This window comes from Rhincodon typus, chromosome 8 (assembly GCF_021869965.1).
Source record: "Rhincodon typus isolate 14 chromosome 8, sRhiTyp1.1, whole genome shotgun sequence".
In the NCBI taxonomy this organism is placed as follows: domain Eukaryota; kingdom Metazoa; phylum Chordata; class Chondrichthyes; order Orectolobiformes; family Rhincodontidae; genus Rhincodon; species Rhincodon typus.
In genome coordinates this window covers 52,509,006-52,517,274 of record NC_063339.1, presented here as the reverse complement: position 1 = coordinate 52,517,274, position 8,269 = coordinate 52,509,006, and positions in this window count along the sequence as shown.

Sequence of the window (8,269 nt, the reverse complement as noted above, 5' to 3'; positions counted from 1 at the left end):
GATGGGTAGACAGAAGGAAGGAATTCTCTGCAGGCTGGTGCAAAAGAAATGCAGAACGTTGGATTGCCTATCCGGTGAAAAACTAAAGAATTCCTTGGTGCCAACTAGGGAAGAACTTGGAAAAAGGAAGTCGAATAACCAGTTGTCCAGTTTAATGTTCAGGCCAATAATATCAGAAAGAAAAGAGAGGATGTGCTGAGACAATATCAGCAGGAATGAAATAAATTTAAAAAGCAGGATCTTCTGAGTGTTAATCTTGTGATTGTCACCACAGGCGCATGCTAATTGGAATAAGGATACGTTGATCAGGAAGGAGCGTGTGTGGCTGAAGGACCGATGTGGGAAGGGGGTGTACTTTTTTTGACACACTGTACTGATACAGAAAGGAGTTGTGCCATTGGGACTGGCCTAGTAAGGTGGTTGAAGGAATCTGAGGAAAATATTGGAAGTCTTTAGGCAAAAAATGGCCAGATAATAAAAGGTTACACCAAGGGAAGGAACAAGAGCGACATAAATGATCAGGGAATAAGTATAGTTATAAAACAGAGGTATAAAATGACTTCAAAAAATAAAAGTAAAGAAACAACTGTTATTGATAAGTTAAATTGTCTAAACATATTTGTGCACAGCATCCAAACTCAAACTGGTTATTTGAATAACAGGACTGATAGATAAATATAGTCAGTTATAACGTAATCAGAAAGGATAGATAAAAAATAAAACGTGGAGTCACTGTGCTAATTAGACTTCTAGTCAATACTATCCTCCAGAGTGTTGATTGTGGAGGATTCAATACAATTGACTGTAAAGTGGAAGCAGTTAAATGATCTCATAGAAGGAGTTTCCTGGCATTCCTGTAGTGCAAATGTTATTTACCACTTAACAGCCCAAGCTTGAAAGTTGTTCAAGCCCTGTTACAGCTCAGATGCTACTTCCGTGTCTGAGCTATTGAAAATGATGTTGATCATTGTGCAGTCATCACCACATATCCCCATTTCTAACCTAGTAATATAAGCAGTTGATGATGTTGGTTTAGGACACTACCCTAAGGAACCCTTGCACCCTTATCTTGGGATTGAGCTGATTGGCCTTTAATAATCACAACTACATTTCTTTGTACTAGATGTGATTCAAACAGTAAGAGTTTTCCATCTGATCCCCATCAACAGTTATTGGGAGGCAATAGCCTCATGGTATTAATCGCTGGACTATCGATCCAGTGACCCAGGTAATGTTCTGGGCACCCAGGTTCGAATCCTGCCATGGCAGATAGTAGAATTTGAATTCAATAAAAATCTGCAATTAAAAGTCTAATAATGACCATGATTCCATTGTTGATTATTAGGAAAAACTCATTTGGTTCACTAATGTCCTTTAGGGAAGAAAACTGCCATCCTTACCTGATGTTTGGCCTACATATGACTCCAGAACCATGGCTATGTGGTTGATTCTTAACTGGGCTTTTAGGGATAGGCAATAAATGTTGGCCTAGCCAGTGATGCCCTCATCCTGTGAATGAAAAAAAACATAATTTTATGAGGGCTTCTTGATACTATACTCAGCCACATGCTCAACTGACATAAAAGGAAGTCACTCTCATCTTGTCTCTGTAATCCAGTCTTTTGGCATATTTGGATTAAGGCTGTAATGAGTTCAGAAACTAAAGTGGCCCTTGTGGAACACAAATTGAGTTTTGTAAAGCAGGTTATTGCTGTGTAATATCCGCTTGATAACACTGTTGACAAAACTTTCTACCACTTTGCTGACGTTCGAAAGAAAACTGATGGGGTGGTAATTAGCCTTATTTGATCTGTCTTGCTTTTTGTGGACTGGATATACCTGGGCTATTTTCCACATTGTCAGAAATCTGAACTGGAACACGTTGGCTACAGACACAACTGGTTGTGGAGCACAGGTCTTCAATTCTACTGCTGGGATATTGTCAGGTTAACAACCTTTGCTGCATTTGATGCCTTTCAGCTGATTTTTTCATGATAACATATGGAATAAATTCAGTTGAGTGAAGATTGGCACCTGTGATGCCGGGGACCTCAGAAAAAGACTGAGATGGACCATCCACTTGAGAATTATGGCCAAAGATGGTGGCAAATACTTCAGTTATATCTTTTGCATTAATGGAGCATAACCTTTTGTATAGACAGTGGCAAATGGCCTCTTTCTGTGTAGTGTATACTATTTTAATCCTATGCAACCTCATCTTCCAATTAGCTAGAAAATTAACTATCCCTTGTCTGGCTGCAGGCCACTTATGCGCAATGAGCATGTGCCTCCAGGATACACATGTGCTAGTATTTGAGCTGAGAAGGGGAGCTCATCAGTGTTGGTACTTCTTGTGTTCGTCTTCCTTGGGTTACTAAGGCTGGGCAGCTAGCAGTTCTTGAGGGTCTGAAAGCAGGAAATCAAGAGGAAAAGGTTGGAGATAGTAGGAACTGCAGATGCTGGAGAATCCGAGACAACAAGGTGCAGAGCTGGATGACCACAGCAGGCCAAGCAGCATCATATTGCTTGGCCTGCTGTGTTCATCCAGCTCTGCACCTTGTTGTCTAAGAGGAAAAGGTTGATGTGATTGAACAGGCTGCAATGGGAAGCAACAAATCCATGATCACACCTTCAGCAAGTAGCAGGGTGAATGTGTGCAGAGGGTTGAGAAAGAGCATAAGGCAAGAACTTATCATCATCCTACCTGTCACAGCTGTTACAAGATGCTAAGAGTAATCCCCTTTTGAGGTTCAGGAGATGAAGGCATCTGCGTCCCCTATCACCTCTAATCTGTTCCCTTCTATTTAGTGCTATCTTATCCTGCACGAGAACATCAGTGATTTTTGTCACACTGATTTAAGGTGATGTGTTTGCCATTGCTGGAAGTAACATGCAGTTACAACACATCGCCTGGCCAAGCATCTCTGTTTTAATTACTTAGTTCTTAACTTGATTTTTAAAAATATCGTGTTGATCTTTCAGTTTGTAGCCTGTAAATATTTCCCCTATTTTCCTTCAATCTGAAAGTAGCCTATAATTGATGGTCAAATTAGTAGCTATCACCAATTTCTGGTTTACCCATGATGTCACTCTTTTATGCTGGCCCCCTAATCCTGGGCTGGGTAAAGGTAGAGGGCTAGCACTGTTGATCAAGGATGGCATTTATGCAACAGTTAGAGATGACCTCAGTTCAAGAGATGAAAATGTAGGATTGGTTTGGGTGGAGATGACAAACAGTAGAGAAAAGAAGTCATTAGTAAGAGGAGTCTGCAGGCCCCTAATGCCACTGCGGGGAGGCTCACATCTATTTGGGAAGGTTTAACTAAAACTGAAAGGGGCTGGGTTCCTAAAAATAAGAACAAAATACATAAAAGAGTTCAAACATTGGATAATATTAGTGAAGGATTTAGTATCTTATTAGATAGTACTGTACCTAGATGGACTATAAAAATACAAAAGCAAGTTTAGAATATATTTATATAAACACAAAAGTGTGGTGGATACCATTGGTAAACTACAAGCACAAAAAGCCATGTGTGAACATGATATAATTCAATAACAGAGACAAAATGCCATGATAAATGGGTCACTTTCTGGTTGGCAAACTGAAGCCAGTGGAGTACCATGGAGTTCAGTGCTGGAGCCTCAATTATTTATGACTTGGATTAGATTTTATTATTACAAATTTGCAATAGAAATTGGTAATAAAGCAAGTTGTGAAGTCAGTGTAGAGAGTCAGTAAAGGGATAGAGATAGGCTATGTGAATGGTCAAAATTGTTAAGACTCATTCACCTAAGAGTACCTACTTACATGCTCACTGCACCTAGGCTTTGCCTTACTTTGCTATGCTATGTCTGTCAGGGCATTGATACTTCAGTGAGAGCAAAAGGCTCTCAATACTGCCATAGTGATGTGCTCTTTTGCGCTCACACAAAGTCCAGCTGCTCATCATTAGGGATTCTTCAGATCTTGTTGTATGGCACACCAAGGCATCAGTTTAACCCCTATAGCATCTGCCAGCTACCTACATGGTAAACATACTGTGCATGTATTCAACCAAATATCCATGGCAGAAACTGGCTGGATGCAAGATCTCAATACATTCAAAGGGTTGTGGCGAGGGGCAACTGTCAGTCAGATGGTCCTGGTACTCAGTCAGAGGCACAGTCCACACACAGTCCAGGGGCTTGGCAACAGCCACTATCAACTTGGGCAACTTACTGTCAGGAGACCTGTCTAAGTGTAGTCCGGGCAGTGGAAAACTGTACATCTTCTATAGCCAGTGACAGCAGTCATGAAAATTAAGCAGCGTCAGTCACAGACCCACAAAGATAGCAGTCAGGGGTCTGGTTAATCATTTCTAGTGGCTGCTCATCAAAGTCAGTCAGAGGTCTGAGGCAAATACAGTTCTGGTGTTTGTCCATCAATTCTCTTGTAGGGCAGCAGGATAAGTGCAGAAAGCAGAGGCTTTTGTGGAAGCGGAATTAAGGACAGAGACTTGGAGAAACACAGTACACGAGGGGTATGTGGAACAGTATTGAGGGGCATAATAGGCTACCGACGAGTGGGTTTTTGTCATGAACCACTTTTATTGTATCCACAGGATGAGTGTAGAGGAGCATGGTGAGGATCACTGAGGTGTATATTGGAGATTAAGGGGCAGGGAGGATTTTTGAAGGTGGAGTTCAATGTGATGTATCTCCATATGGAGGGGAGGAAGGGAATGCATGGAAATGGGCTGTTGAGGTAGACCAATGTAAAAGGGGACAAGGAGTCTTGCAGATGGATACTGGGTAATCAGGTGTTCACTTTTTGTGTGAAATGCAGATGGAAAATGGTTGCTATTTAAAGAATTAATTCATGGTTTACAAAAACATATCTTCTTTTAAATGCCAGAAGGAAAAGTGAGTCAATTTTGGCTTCCAAAGGAATTTAAAGATTATATTAGGTTAAATTATTCGGCATATAAAGTTGCCAAGAATAGTAGTAAGCCTGAGGATTGGGGGCATTTTTGATTTCAGTGAAGAAGATTCAGGAATCTAATAAAGAAATGGAGTATAGAGGATGAGTGCAAACTAGAAAGAAACATAAAACCATCCAGTAAAATCTTTGATGGATACATAAAAAGGGAAAGACAATACCAAAGACGAATCTAGTTTCAGATTAGGCACAGATAACACAATGAGAATTCAGGAAATAACAGACAAGCTAATTCACTACTTTGTATCTGTATTCATGGAATTAATGCAAGAAATCTCCAAGAAATAAAATAAATGGATTAATGAGAATGAAGAACTGGAAAAAATCAGAATTAGTGAAAATGAAGTATTAGGAAAATTAATGGGACTGAAAGTTGACAAATCCCCAAAACCTGATGATCTATATCAAAAACTGTTGAAAGAAATGGCGGATGCATTAGTGATCATCTTTAAAATTTCTATTGGTTCTAGATTTGTGCCTGCAGATTGGAAGTTTTCAAATGTAATCTCTCTATTTAAGAAAATAGGGAGGGAGAAAATGGGCAACTATTAGCCTGATGTCAATAGCAGAGAAAATACTACAATCTAATATAAAGCATGTGATAACTAGACACTTGGAAAATCATGACGTTTTGATGTGATTGTTTAGCATCAGCATGGATTTCTGAAGGGGAAATAGTGTTTGGTAAATCTATTAGAGTTTTTTGAAGATGCTATGAGCAGAGTAGATAAAGGGCGACCCTTAGTTGTCGTGTATTTGGATTTTGAGACAGTTTTCCGTAAGATCCCACATAGGAGGCTAGCAAGCAAAATTAGAGCACATTGGATAGAGGGTAATACGCTGGCATGGATTGAGGATTGGTTAACAGAAAGAAAATAGACAGTAGAAATAAATGGGTCATTCTCAGGTTGACAGGCTAAGAAACTACAACGATCAGTGTGTGAGTTCCAGCTACTCACAATCTACATCAATGATTCATTTACAATATTTTAAAGTTTTCAGATGACAAAAGTTAGGTGGGAACATGTGTTGTGAGAATGATGCAAAGAAGCTTAAAGAGAATTTTAGGCAGGCTGAATGAGTAGGCAAGACCATAGTAGATGGAATGTAATGTGGATAAGTGTGAGGTTATCCATTTTGGTAGAAGAAACAGTACAGATATATTCCAAAACCTTAGAGGTACAGATTATTTCTTTGTTGGTGAGTGATTGTGAAATGTTGATGTCCAATTCGACTTGGGTTTTCTTCTTCATAAATCACTGAAAGTTAACATGCAAGTGCAGGAAACAATTTGGAAGGCAAATAGTATTCCAGCTTTTATTGCAGGAATAAAGATATCTAATTTCAGTTGTATAAAACCTTGGTGAAACCGTACTTGTATTATGATGTGCAGTTTTGGTCTCCTTACCTTGAGAACATATACTTTCCATTGAGGTAGTGCAATAGAGGTTAATTCTTGGGATAAGTGGGCTGTCCTGTGAGGAGAAATTGAGGACAGTGGGCCTATATTGTCTACAGTGAGACAGGATGTCATTGGAACTTATAAAATTCTCAAAGCGATGGACGAAGTACGTGTAGAAAAGTTGGTTAACTGGATTGGGGCGTAGAACAAGGGGAACAAATCTCAGAATAAGGAATTTAGGACTGAGATGAGGAAGAATTTCTTCACATAGAGGCATTGGATTTTTGGAATTCTTGACCCCAGATGGCTGTGGAAGATGGATCATTAGGTAGACAGAGATTGATAGATGTACAAGTACTAACGATATCAAGAGATATGAGAGTAGCACAGGAAATTGGCATTGAGATAGATGATCAGCCATGATCTAGAATGGCAGAGCAGGCTCAAGGGACTGAATGGTCTACTCCTTTTATGTTCCTAAATCTCTTCTTACCTTCTTTACTCTGGTGCAAATAGCCCAGGTAGCTCAAGTCCTTTCTATAAACCTATGTTATTTCATCTCTGGAATCATGAATGGAAATAAATGGTAGAAAATGAACTGTCAATTCACTATCACACCCTCATTTTAATGAGACTGAAAACTACCTCAAAATAGGGTCAATAGCTTTACTGACCTAATAATTTTGACAATATCACTGATGATGTTTTGCAAGTGATATTTTGAAACTAAATTTGAACGGAAGTGTTTCATTGTTTCAGATTGATTGAATAAAATTTTCCTGGAACAAATTAGGAAGGAGTAATGGATTTTTATGCATGTATTTGTTTAAAATGTAAAGAATGTTATTTGAATTTTTTAGATGATTTAAGATGACCAATCTTCTGATGGATTGAGACAAATAAAGTAAAACTGTTGACTTGCTTTCTATTTGCTTATTCAAACATTTTGTTCCAGTGTGCTGAAGCTATTTCATACAGCCAAAGCTATTTCATCCCCTCTTGTAGCATGTACCAGCTGTGTTACCATTCACAGATGACAGATTCAGCCCCCTGCCTGTACTTTGTGTCAGCAACAATCACTTTAGTCACATCATCCACAAGATTTAGATGAAAGGCTGGAAGAAGTGAAATATACTGTCCACACAATATATCGTCTAATAACTGATCATTCCATTAGGTGGGCTGCACTTTTCTCTGCATCTCAAATTTACTTTTGACAATATTATTTAAAACGCAACACTAATTGTCTCTTGTTTATCACAGTCCTGATTTTATCATTAACTTCTAGCATTTAATTGCACAAGAGGTGGAAGAACTTTCATACATTGAGACAGGTTGGAATTGTATCCTTTTGTTATGACAGGGAACACTGCTATTTTACGTCATTAAAAGTATGGACATAGTGTGCTTTGTTTGCAGACGGCTGCCACCATGATTTTACAGTTATAAGTAAACTGGCTTTTGCAAATCTTTCTTGAGCTCTCCAAGTGAAAGAAACTATTTCCCAATCCAAAGATCTGCTGATGTTACTGTAGTTATTAATAAGGAAATATGAGAGAACAAGGATGAATTCACTGATTTATTTTCTCTTTTTCTTGTCACCTTTTGCCTTTTTCCCCCACACTCAAGGAAGTAGTTTGAGCTAAATGATACCATAATGTTGGAGCCAATTCCCTGCTCAAGGTAGCAGTGTATTTTTTGGATGAATTTTACAGAACGCACACAATTAGTATGTCCTCCACATTATTCTGGAGGTGGGAGCAGCAGACAGCATGGCACACAGCCAGGGGAAACAGCAGTCCTCAATGTGTGACCAGTGGGACAGCTGCTGAGCTCCAAACACCAGAGCCCTCTCAGGTCAGAGGAACCTTCAAACTTCATGAGGC